At 51.0% G+C, this 13,341-nt stretch overlaps 1 protein-coding gene across 1 annotated transcript in view; it reads right to left on the bottom strand.

Annotated features, from left to right (window-relative positions):
- The window catches only part of LYSMD4 (LysM domain containing 4), a 31,472-nt gene extending 24,847 nt beyond the window's left edge, over positions 1-6,625 (bottom strand). The window contains exon 1 of the mRNA XM_060259883.1: positions 6,366-6,625. The gene's annotated coding sequence lies outside the window, so the exon portion shown is untranslated. The remainder of the gene's footprint in view (positions 1-6,365) is intronic.
- Positions 6,626-13,341: the final 6,716 nt, after the last annotated feature.

Below are 13,341 nucleotides of genomic sequence, written 5' to 3' on the forward strand. Positions count from 1 at the left end.
CCGAGGCACTGAATACAGTCTAACTGGAAGTGCTGGCAAGTTCCAGCCTAGTTGTGGCAATACCATCGGTCAGGGTGGCCAGATTTGCTTAATATAAGAGCCACAAAGAATAAATGTCAGATGTTTATGAGCTGCAAGGCAGGAGGAGGGAAGGAGGGAAGGAGGGAAAGAGGGAAAGAGGGAAAGAGGGAAAGAGGGAAAGAGGGAAAGGGAAGGAAGGAAGGAAGGAAGGAAGGAAGGAAGGAAGGAAGGAAGGAAGGAAGGAAGGAAGGAAGGAAGGAAGGAAGGAAGGAAGGAAGGAAGGAAGGAAGGAAGGAAGGAAGGAAGGAAAATAGATGGGGGGACGTAGGAAGAGGTGGAAATAAAGCAACTTTAAATGCATTCTCCAATCTGCCAGCTGGCTTGACGAAAAGATTTAAAGAGACAAATGCCTTCTCCAAGCCAGCCGACAGGACAGAGGGGGCTTCAGGAGCCACGCAATTGGTGTGAAAGAACCACATGTGTCTCTCGAGCCACAGTCTGGCCACCCCTGCCATAGGTTTCCAAGCCAAGAGATGTTCAGCGTTAGTTTGCCATTGCCTAGCTCTGCATAGCAACCCTGGACTTCCTTGTGGTCTCCCATCCCGGATTGACCGGGCTGGCCCTGCTTGGCTTCCAAACTCTAATAAGACTGGTCTAGCTAGGCCATCCAAGTCAGGGCAGCAACTAAATATTGCAAAGGAGCAGCCAACGTATGGAGACTGTGTAGGATATTCAAGACAAGTGACAAACAGAGGTGGTTTGCCATTGCCTGTCTCTGCCCAACAACCCTGGACTCCCATCCACGAACTAATGAAGACGAAAAAGATATTGGATTTATATCCTGCCCTCCACTCCGAAGAGTCTCAGAGCAGCTCACAATCTCCTTTCCCTTCCTCCCCCACAACAGACACCCTGTGAGGTAGATGAAGATATTGGATTTTTATCCCGCCCTCCACTCCGAAGAGTCTCAGAGCGGCTCACAATCTCCTTTACCTTCCTCCCCCACAACAGACACCCTGTGAGGTAGATGAAGATATTGGATTTATATCTCGCCCTCCACTCCGAAGAGTCTCAGAGCGGCTCACAATCTCCTTTACGTCCCCTCCCCCACAACAGACACCCTGTGAGGTAGATGAAGATATTGGATTTATATCTCGCCCTCCACTCCGAAGAGTCTCAGAGCGGCTCACAATCTCCTTTACGTCCCCTCCCCCACAACAGACACCCTGTGAGGTAGATGAAGATATTGGATTTATATCCCGCCCTCCACTCCGAAGAGTCTCAGAGCGGCTCACAATCTCCTTTACGTCCCCTCCCCCACAACAGACACCCTGTGAGGTAGATGAAGATATTGGATTTATATCTCGCCCTCCACTCCGAAGAGTCTCAGAGCGGCTCACAATCTCCTTTACGTCCCCTCCCCCACAACAGACACCCTGTGAGGTAGATGAAGATATTGGATTTATATCCCGCCCTCCACTCCAAAGAGTCTCAGAGCGGCTCACAATCTCCTTTACCTTCCTCCCCCACAACAGACACCCTGTGAGGTAGATGAAGATATTGGATTTATATCTCGCCCTCCACTCCGAAGAGTCTCAGAGCGGCTCACAATCTCCTTTACGTCCCCTCCCCCACAACAGACACCCTGTGAGGTAGATGAAGATATTGGATTCATATCCTGCCCTCCACTCTGAAGAGTCTCAGAGCGGCTCACAATCTCCTTTCCCTTCCTCCCCCACAACAGACACCCTGTGAGGTAGATGAAGATATTGGATTTTTATCCTGCCCTCCACTCCGAAGAGTCTCAGAGCGGCTCACAATCTCCTTTCCCTTCCTCCCCCACAACAGACACCCTGTGAGGTAGATGAAGATATTGGATTTATATCTCGCCCTCCACTCCGAAGAGTCTCAGAGTGGCTCACAATCTCCTTTCCCTTCCTCCCCCACAACAGACACTCTGTGAGGTAGATGAAGATATTGGATTTATATCCCGCCCTCCACTCCGAAGAGTCTCAGAGCGGCTCACAATCTCCTTTCCCTTCCTCCCCCACAACAGACACCCTGTGAGGTAGATGAAGATATTGGATTTCTATCCCGCCCTCCACTCCAAAGAGTCTCAGAGCGGCTCACAATCTCCTTTACCTTCCTCCCCCACAACAGACACCCTGTGAGGTAGATGAAGATATTGGATTTATATCCCGCCCTCCACTCCGAAGAGTCTCAGAGCGGCTCACAATCTCCTTTCCCTTCCTCCCCCACAACAGACACCCTGTGAGGTAGATGAAGATATTGGATTTCTATCCCGCCCTCCACTCCGAAGAGTCTCAGAGCGGCTCACAATCTCCTTTCCCTTCCTCCCCCACAACAGACACCCTGTGAGGTAGATGAAGATATTGGATTTATATCTCGCCCTCCACTCCGAAGAGTCTCAGAGTGGCTCACAATCTCCTTTCCCTTCCTCCCCCACAACAGACACTCTGTGAGGTAGATGAAGATATTGGATTTATATCCCGCCCTCCACTCCGAAGAGTCTCAGAGTGGCTCACAATCTCCTTTCCCTTCCTCCCCCACAACAGACACCCTGTGAGGTAGATGAAGATATTGGATTTATATCCCACCCTCCACTCAAGAGTCTCAGATCAGCTCACAATCTCCTTTACCTTCCTCCCCCACAACAGACACCCTGTGAGGTAGATGAAGATATTGGATTTATATCCCGCCCTCCACTCTGAAGAGTCTCAGAGCGGCTCACAATCTCCTTTACCTTCCTCCCCCACAACAGACACCCTGTGAGGTAGATGAAGATATTGGATTTATATCCCGCCCTCCACTCCGAAGAGTCTCAGAGCGGCTCACAATCTCCTTTCCCTTCCTCCCCCACAACAGACACCCTGTGAGGTGGGTGGGACTGAGAGGGCTCTTCCAGTAGCTGCCCTTTCAAGGACAACCAGGGCTGTCCCTGCTTAGTTTCTGAGTTCTGGCAAGATGGGGCTAGCTAGACACATCCAGTTAGGGTGGCCAGACCGTCCCGGTCTCCCGGGACTTTCCCGGTTCTGGCCACCAATTCCCGGCTCCCGGGCTGCCTATACCGGGACCATTACAAAGTCCCGGTATAGCCAGCGGGGAGCCGGCGGGCCACGCGCGTGGGCCGGGAAGGCGGGGAGTGAGGCAGCCAGCATCCCTGCGCGTGCGCACAGCGGTGTGCGCATGCGCAGGGACGCTGGCTGCCTCACTCCCCACCCGCGCGCGGGGTCCGGAGAGGCCGGCGCTGGTCCCTGGAGGCCTCCAGAGGCCAGCGGAGGCATCGTGGAGAGGCCGGCGTTGGTCCCTGGAGGCCTCCAGAGGCCAGCGGAGGCTTCGTGGAGAGGCCGGCGCTGCTCCCTGGAGGCCTCCAGAGGCCAGCGGAGGCTTCGTGGAGAGGCCTGCGCTGGTCCCTGGAGGCCTCCAGAGGCCAGCGGAGGCTTCGTGGAGAGGCCTGCGCTGGTCCCTGGAGGCCTCCAGAGGCCAGCGGAGGCATCGTGGAGAGGCCTGCGCTGGTCCCTGGAGGCCTCCAGAGACCAGCGGAGGCAGCGTGGAGAGGCCAGCGCTGGTCCCTGGAGGCCTCCAGAGGCCAGCGCCGGCCTCTCCGGCCTCCGCAACCGCCGCCAGCCCCGCCAGCAGCCCGGAGGAGAGGCCGCCACCGCCCTGGATCCAGGTAAGCCAAAAGCGGGGGGGGGGGGCGGCTGGCCTTCCTTCTTTCCTTCCTTCCCTCCCTCCCTCCTCCCTCCCTCCCTCCTTCCATTCTTCCTTCCTTCCTTCCTTCCCTCCCTCCCTCCTCCCTTCCTTCCTTTCTTCCTTCCCTCCTTCCCTCCCTCCTCCCTTCCTTCCCTCCCTCCCTCCCTCCCTCCCTCCTCCCTCCCTTCCTTCCTTCCTTCCTTCCTTCCTTCCTTCCTTCCTTCCTTCCTTCCTTCCTTCCTTCCTTCCTTCCCTCCCTCCCTCCCTTCCTTCCTTCCCTCCCTCCCCCCTTCCTTCCTTCCTTCCCTCCCTTCCCTCCCTCCCTCCTCCCTCCCTCCCTCCCTTCCTTCCTTCCTTCCTTCCTTCCTTCCTTCCTTCCTTCCTTCCTTCCTTCCTTCCTTCCTTCCTTCCTTCCTTCCTTCCCTCCCTCCCTCCCTCCTCCCTTCCTGACTGAATGGGCCACTGGCCTGATCCAACAGGGCTTCTCTTATGTTCTTATGTGACACAGTGTGTTGGACTGGATGGGCCACTGGCCTGATCCAACAGGGCTTCTCTTATGTTCTTATGTGACAATACTGACTTTGGTGGACCCAAGCACTGATTCAGTGTAAGGGAGCTTTGTGTTTGTGACTGGAGTGGACAATACTGACTTTGGTGGACCCAAGCACTGATTCAGTGTAAGGGAGCTTTGTGTTTGTGACTGGAGTGGACAATACTGACTTTGGTGGACCCAAGCACTGATTCAGTGTAAGGGAGCTTTGTGTTTGTGACTGGAGTAGACAATACTGACTTTGGTGGACCCAAGCACTGATTCAGTGTAAGGGAGCTTTGTGTTTGTTTCTTCTGGTGCAATTTTGTTCTCAGATCCTGTATTTACTTCATCAGTATATGGGATAAGGCACTTTCTCAACTGTGCTGCATAATGCAGCCTATTTATTTTGTCCTGTTTGCTCTGTTGGCTCTATCTGCGCCACCTTCATCACTTTCGGGGTGTGGATCCCCCAGTGGGGTGTTCTCCGCGACTCCCTCCGCCAGCTGTTTCTGATAGCCCTGCGCCCCCTCTTTCATTTGATATGTGTCCCGTGCGGATGCCACCCTCCCGCCGGGAGATGCCGCAAAATGAGCCCCCTTGAGGCTTATGGCGGCAGGGCTCGGGGGAAGCAAGCTAGACTGCTGTTCTTTTGAGGGGTCATAGAGTGTTTCGAGCCCGTCCCTGTGGCATCGGTCCCATCGTTGTGGGACCCAGGAGGCCGGCGCAGCGGCACGCCGAAGCAGCCTATTGGTCACTTCCGGGTTCCTGTCCTGCATCTCGACCTGTGACAGGCTGCTTCGGCGTGCTGCTGCGCCGGCCCCCTGGGTCCCACAACAATGGGACCGATGCCACAGGGACGGGCTCGAAACACTCTATAACCCCTCAAAAGAACAGCAGTCTAGCTCGCTTCCCCCGAGCCCTGCCGCCATAAGCCTCAAGGGGGCTCATTTTGCGGCATCTCCCAGCGGGAGGGTGGCACCCGCACGGGACACATATCAAATGAAAGAGGGGGCGCAGGGCTATCAGAAACAGCCGGCGGAGGGAGTCGGGAGACCACCCCACTGGGGATCCACACCCCGAAAGTGATGAAGGTGGCGCAGATAGAGCCAACAGAGCCAACAGGACAAAATAAATAGGCTGCATTATGCAGCACAGTTGAGAAAGTGCCTTATCCATATACTGATGAAGTATATACAGGATTTGAGAACAAAATTGTTTCCGGCGGTGATATTTGGGGGATTTTTTGGGGACGTCACAGGAAGTGCTGTGAAGTCACTTCCTGTTTCCGGCAGTGGCATTTGGGGAAAATGATGTCATTTGGGGGAAGTGATGTCACAGGAAGTGATGTCACAGGAAGTGATGTCACTTCCCGTTTCCGGCGGTGGCATGACGTCACCGGAAGTGACGTCACTTCCTGTTTCCGGCGGCGCGTGCACACCCCTACCTTCCACCCCCCCCCCCAAGGTGTCCCTGGCTGGCCTTCAGACATTATGGTCACCCTACATCCAGTTCAGGGCCTCATATTACACAAAGGAAAAACCCCCCACAAAAACAGATGGGTGCCATTTTAAACACTGGCCAGCAGGTGGCGGTATTACCATGTGCTATCAAGTTTTGACCCTCTCGCAGGTCACTCAAGTAACTAAACCCCATTTTCTTTTCTCTCTCTCTTTTTTGCTGACCCACAAGATGAATTACTTTTATTCAGGTCGTCCATAGGCCATACACCATCATTTTAGAATTAAGAATAGCAACAAAGCAAAAATTAGTCGCAACAACAGTACAAGTTTTGTTGTGGCCACTCAGAAGTAACCTTAGCTTATGACTGTCCACAGTAATTGAACATTTTGATAATCATTTCAAAACAATTTCTCTCTGGCCTCAGTACCTTTCAGCCAATAAACAAAAACATGCCTTAACGAGCTGACTGCTGATAAAGAACAGCCACATATCTTTGGGACCACCTCTCCCCATATGAACCACCCCACCCCACCCCGGCTCTGAGGTCTGCTGCTCAACATCTTCTCATAGTCCCTGACCCTAAGGATGCCCAGCTGGCTTCAACAGGGGTCAGGGCCTTTTCGGTCCAGGCCCCTACCTGGTGGAATGAGCTCCCACTGGAGATCCGGGCCCTGCAGGACTTATCAAGGTTTCACACCGGAGACCTTCATTGGAAATCCATTCCACATCTTCATTGCAACTTTTTTTTAGTGCTGTAATGGATTTCAATGGAGCCCGTGCAAGTCAATTAGCATTCCTGGCTCCCGTTATTTCTAAAAGGGCTTTCAAGCTGTCCTGTTGTTTCCAAATGGCAATCCTGTCATTCCCCCGCCCGCCTTGTGAACCAGCAAAGAAAAAAAAGGGGGTGGGGATTTACCTAAGGAACTGTTAAGGGCCTGAATTTGATAGCAAATGATAATACTACCACCTGCTGGCCAGTGTTTAAAATGGCTTCTTCTATTTGTCCACCCCCAACCCGTTTTGTGGTAACACGGGGCCCTGAACTGGCCACCCCTAGTTAGCCCCATCTTGTCAGATCTCAGAAACCAGGGCATTTTTTGTAGCAGGAACTCCTTTGTGACAGTATACGTCGCTTTAAGGCTTCTTGATACTGGTTATTTGATTATGTAACTCCTGCTATACAGGTGTAAGTAGAAGGTGTGAGTAACATGTGCAACTCATTAGCCAAATGGGCAATGGGATTGGCTGGTGGGGGTATAACAGCAGTAACCACACTACTACCTACTGTGGAGAATATTGGAGAGGATTGGAGGAGAGTGGTGTGTCATACTGTTGGATGACTTGGATTGATGGACTGTTAACTGACTATTCTTCTGGACTGTGATTATTGTACCTCTGAACTGGCTGGACTGACTGACTGTGAGTGATCTGACTATTGGACTGTACTTAACTTTGCTTATTGCCTGAACCTTAATATAACTGTTGAACTGGCAGTCTGTGTTTATTAGAATTCTAGCTGAAGCTGGGCTGACCAGAGTGCCCTACGGGATGTATTCCAGCACACTCTGTCACTTTGCATATTAGGCCACAGCTCCCTGATGTAGCCAGTCCTCCTGGAGCTTCCAATAGGCCCTGTACTAAGAGCCCCGTAAGCTCTTGGAGGATTGGCTACATCAGGGGTGTGTGGCCTAATATGCAAAGGAGTTTCTGCTACAAAAAAAAAAAAGAAAGCCCTGTCAGAAACTAAGCAGGGTCAACCTCATTAGTCCTTAGATGGGAGACCACCAAGGAAGTGCAGGGTTGCTGTGCAGAAGCAGGCAATGGCCAATCACATCTGTTCATCTCTGGCCTTGGAACCCTACAGGGTCTCCAAAAACTTTCTGCTCCCACCAGAGACATTTTTCACGATGTGCCCAACTGTGAGCCTGTGGGCTGACGAAGAGTCCCTTTAGCAAGTCCTATTGGCCTTAAACTTAGCAATAGTTCAAGCTGAGGGTTTGGCCAAATGGTGGAAAATCTGCATGGTGTTTCCATAGCCACAACGCCTGCAGATCAACAGATGGGATTTATTTTAAAGGGTCTCCTTCAACAGGACCAGCATCTTGGTGGTGGAATGTGCCATCAAGTTGCAACGGTCTTATGGTTAGGGTTGCCAAGTCCAGTTCGAGAAATATCTAGGGACTTTGGGGGGTGGAGCCAAGAGACATTGGGGTGGAGCTGGGAGCAAAGTTGTGACAAGCACAACTGAACTCCAAAGGGAGTTCTGCCCATCACATTTAAAGGGACTGTACACCTTTAAAGGCCTTCTCTCCATTGGAAACAATGAAGGATGGGGCACCTTCTTTGAGGGCTCCTAGAATTGGACCCCATGGTCCAATCCTTTTGAAACGTGGAGGGTATTTTGGGGAGAGGCACTGGATGCTATGCTGAAAATTTGGCGTCTCTACCTCAAAATACAGCCCCTCCAAAGCCCCAGATACCCATGGATCAATTATCCATTATACACCATGGGAATCGCTTTCCATAGGGAATAATGGAGCGCCCAGCAGACATTTCCTCCCCCCACCTTGAAGCAGGGGGAGGGCCTCCAAACTGAGGATCCCCTGCCCCCCACCCGAGGATTGGGAACCCCACTTACAGTGTCTCAGAGGTCTTCCATCCAATTACTAATGAGGACCGAGTCAGCTGACCCTACCTAGCTTCCAAGATCTGATGAGATCGAGCTAGCCTGGCCCATCTTTCTGACTGGGGTACCAGGATTCTGTCCCCCCCCCCCCGCCCCCGAAGCTGAACCCGTGAGCAGAGTAACAAGGCTTTGACAATTTTATTGTAGACACCGAATACAGTCTGATTGGAAGTGCTGGCTACTGACAGTTGACATGGGGCAGCACTGTAAGTTTCCCAGGGCAACTAGGGTTGCCAGTCTCCAGGTGGGGCCTGGAGATCTCCCTCTTTTCCAACTGATCTCCAGCTGGCAGAGATATCAGCTCCCCTGGAGAAAATGGCTGCTTTGAAGGGTGGACTCGATGGTATTGCCCCATGCTGAGGCCCCCTCCCCCTCCCCCAAACCCCACCCTCTCCTGGATTCTCCCCCAAAGTCTCCTGGTATTTTCCAAGACAGACCTGGCACCCCCTGCGACAGATGTTCAGAGTCGGTTTGCCATTGCCTGCCTCTGCATAGTGACCCTGGACTTCCTTGGGCTGACCCTGCTTAACTTCTGAGGTTTGAGAACACGAGGGGTCATCCAGTTCAGGGTCCCGTATTTCCAGAAAGAAAAAACCAGAACAGGTGCCATTTTAAATACTGGCCAGCAGGTGGCAGCATTACCATGTGCAATCAAGTTCTTCTCACCCTTCACAGGTTTCTCAAGTAATAAACCCCGTTTTATTTTCTCTCTTTCTTCGCTGATTCACAAGTTATGTGGGCCCTGTTGAAAGGGGGCAAAATGGTGTCAGTTCTGAATGCTGCAGGTCGCTGCTTTATGGCATTTGGATACATCCTGACTGCACAGAGGAGGAGTTTAAAACTCAGCATAAATTACTGTATTTTTGCTGTATTCTGTGTCGGTCTTGTGAAGGGGTAAACTAAGCACTGGCTCCGGTTCGTGTGGTGCTGTGACAAGCTGTGAACACGCACTTAGGTTCGAATCCTTGCTCTGCCGTAGAAGCTTGCTTGGTGACCTTGGGCCACTCCTCCTACCCTGCAGGGTGGTTGTGGGGTTAAAATGGAAGAAAGGAGCACAAGATTGCAAACTGCTTTTGGTCCCTGTGGGGAGAAAACAGGGTACAAATAGCTGAGCCACTTTAGGGTAGTGGTTAAGTGTGCGGACTCTTATCTGGAAGAACCAGGCTTGATTCCCCACTCCTGCACATGCAACTGCTGGAGTGACCTTGGGTCAGTCACGAATTTCTCTCAGCTGTTCTCTCAAGAGCAGTTTTCTCAGAGCTCTCTCAGCCCCACATACCTCGCAAGATGTCTGTTGAGAGGGGAAGGAGTTTGTAGCCCGCTCTGAGACTCTGAGTGGAGGGTGGGGGTATAAATCCCATCTCCTCTTCCTCTTCTATAAATAAATTTTTGTTTTGAGAGTAAACTGGAAGACGGAAGAAACATATATTTCCCCCTGAGCTCCTTCCAGGAACACCAAGATAAAAAAAATTAATTTCAGTGCTGTTGGTGTGGATTTATTAATTTATAATCTGTGTTAAACCTCATTATGAGGCAAACAAGAAATGGAATTAAGAGCAGCAGCTATCAAAAGGGAAGGCGTTTCCTTTTCTTTTGGGGTCCCAGACTGATGTCATGTTAATGAAAGATGCAAGGAAATTCTGTGGTGAATAGAAAACCTTAACATTCTGTGGGTATAAGAGGACCAGATAATCTAATTTATTTTCAGAGCCAGTTTGGTGCAGTGGTTAAGTGTGCAGACTCTTATCTGGGAGAACCAGGTTTGATTCCCCACTCCTCCACTTGCACCTGCTGGAATGGCCTTGGGTCAGCCATAGCTCTGACAGATGTTATCCTTGAAAGGGCAGCTGCAGTGAGAGCCCTCTCAGCCCCACCCACCTCACAGGGTGTCTGTTGTGGGGGAGGAAGATAAGAGATTGTGAACTGCTCTTAGACGCTGAGATTTGGAGTGGGGGGTGGGATATAAATCCAATATCATCTTCTTCAGTGATATAGGTAAATAAGAGCCAGTATGGGGTTGTGGTTAGAAGTGTGGACTCAAACCTGGAGAGCTGGGTTTAATACCCCACTCTGTCACATAAATGCCACCTGGATGGGTCCCAGTTCTCTCAGAGCTCTCTCAACCCCACCGACCTCACAGGGTGTCTGTTGTGGAGAGAGGAAGGGAAGGAGATTGTAAGCCACTCTGAGACGCCGAGTGAAGGGCTGGGTATAAATCCAATCTGTTCTTTTATGGCACCATAACTAGTTTTGCCATGCTCCAAAATTACAACATGGCAACAATACTTCAAATTAGGGTTTGCCAGCCTCCAGATCGGTTTGCCTGGAGAAAATCGCTGTTTTGGAGGGTGGAAACTCTGGCACTATATTATCCTGAGACCCCTCCCCCTCCCCTCCAGGCTCCACCCCCCCCCCAAATCTTCAGGTATTTCCCAGTCCAGAGCTGGCGACCCTACCTGACCCATAACCTTAGAGGTTCTAGCAAGCACTTTCAGAATAAGACTTCAGGAACGCCGTGACTTAAATGTCATTTTGGAGAAGTCTGTTTGAAGTATTGTTGCTGTGTTAGTCTGGGACGGGAGTGGCCACACTTGCTTAATGTAAGAGCCACCTAGAATGAATGTCAGATGTTTGAGAGCCACAAGATATGAACATCAGATGCTTGAGAGCCGCAAAAAAAGCAAGCAGGCAGGCAAATAGAGGTGGGGGAGGGAGAGGTGGAAAGAAAGCAACTGTAACTGTAAATGCATTCTCCAGGATTCCGGCTGGCTTGCCTTGAAGTGATTTAACGAGAGGAAGTCAGCTGAAGTCAGGCGGTGGAGGCTTCAAGAGCCACACAATATGTGTGAAAGGGTCACATGTGGCTCTTGAGCTGTGGTTTGGCCACCCCGGGCCTGGGGCAAAGAAGGAGAAGACAGAGAAGGGGGTTCTGGTGTTTTGTACTGAATTTAATGTTTTGCGGCAGCTTTCGCACACATCCAGGCAACCGCGGGAACGTCTAAAGCACTTGATAGATTTTAAATTGGCACGTAAGCCCATGAGTGGTCTTGGTGCGGAACTTGACTGCCATGATTTGGTATGGGACTCCAGGGGGGGCATGTTTCGTTTGCATGTTTCCAAGCGGGTTCTCGGCCCTGCCATGTTGCCTTTGTGTGTAGTCTTTAATAAAGTATGTTCCTGGTTGAACTCCACTGCATTGAACTCACTATTTAACATCTGGTATCATCAGTGAAGAGATCCGGACTTACCTTGCTGGCCTATTGTGCAGACACAGTGGTGGCAATTGGAACTCCCAAAAAACTTGCTTTCTGTTGGTCTCCTCCTCGGTTGTCCTTTTTGTGCTCAAGAAATTGTGTAACTTGTTCACAGCGCAGGCAATATAAATTCTCCCTTGGCTCGCTTTCAGCAGCCCCAAAAGCCAAATTGCCTTTGGCTGGACGCGAGACCCTCTGATTAACCGGGAGGAGAAAATTCAATCTGCTGCGTGAAGCACTAATTAACTGCAGTTCGTTAATCCGCTGGCCCTTTTCCACAGTGAGGAAGGAGCTTTCCCTGCCAGTCACAGGAGGCCGCCCTGGATTTGAGGGAGCCGGGCTCTGGCTCGGGGAAAGGCGGCTTAGTTAAGATCAGCCTATAGTGCTTATGATAGAAGTAAAGCCATTACTGCCAGAGCAATTCAGGACTGTAATTATTCCTGGGAAATAAACTAATCTTGGCAGATGTGTTTGCAAAGAAGAAATGTGTTTCTTGGGCCACGGAGAAAAATCTGCTGCTCTCTGTTGGAGCATTAGGAGAGTTGCCAACCCCAAGTTTGGAAATTCCTGGAGCTTTGGGGGGTGAAGCCTGGAGAAAGCGGGGCTTGGGGATGGAAGGAACCTCACAGGGTGCAATGTCCCAGAGTCCACTCTCCCAGATTGAAGGAAATGGAACTCGAGGCTGGAAATCAATTGTAATTTTAGGAGATCTCCAGGCCCCACTTGGAGGCCTAAATGATGGTTTCATTGCCTACGTAAATAAAGAGCATATAAACACACAATGCTGAATTATACTGCTGTATATTGTCAATCGGGGTCCCAACCAATACTCCTTCTAAGCCAGGGGTGTCAAACATGCAATTTGGGGGCCGAATTAGCCCCCAGAGGGCTCCTATCAGGCCCCCGAGCAACTGGCTGTCATCTGCTTCCTTCTCCCTCTCTCTTGCTTCTTTCTGCACCACGGCTTGCTTTGCCAGTCTTGCTCAATTGCATAGGAGATACAGAACAAAGCCTCCATTTTCTCCATTGGCTGAGGCTCCTCCCTTGGAGGAAGGGAGAGCTTGCTTTGCCAGGCTCTCTCAATCACACAGCAGAGCTACTGAGCCAAGCCTCTCTTTCTTCTGTTGGCTGAGGCTCCTTCCCCTCCTGGTCCTCTGGGGAAGGAAGGATCTCTCCTTGGATCCCATGGGAGAGATACAAAGAAAGCACTTTTAAGACTGACAAGTCCTAATGTTGTAATCACGTTTTTTTAAAAAAAAACCTTTGTGTTTGTCTGTGTCCTTTATAAAATGTATATCTCTGCCACCGGACATTACATTTTATGACTCACATGACCCAGCCCCACAAGGTCCCATTTATGTCAGATTTGGCCCTCATAAGTCTTGTGAGCAAAAATTTTGCTTTGTGAGCTACTGGCATTAAAGTTGTGAGCACCGGCATAAATTAGTTTGATCATTCTTGAGCGAAGACAAAAATGTGTGAGCCGGAGGCTAAAACACTGTGAGCTAGCTCACACTCACTCAGCTTAGCGGGAACACCGGTCACCCCTCGCTTTTCGGACTGGCAACTGCTCTCCAAGGTCTCCGGCAAAGGTCTTGCATTTCCCCTGCCACTTGATTTCATTTGAGTCTTGCTGATTTACTGGCGCGGCAAATGCTAACGTGAAAGTAGAA

This window comes from Heteronotia binoei, chromosome 19, assembly GCF_032191835.1.
Source record: "Heteronotia binoei isolate CCM8104 ecotype False Entrance Well chromosome 19, APGP_CSIRO_Hbin_v1, whole genome shotgun sequence".
NCBI lineage: Eukaryota > Metazoa > Chordata > Lepidosauria > Squamata > Gekkonidae > Heteronotia > Heteronotia binoei.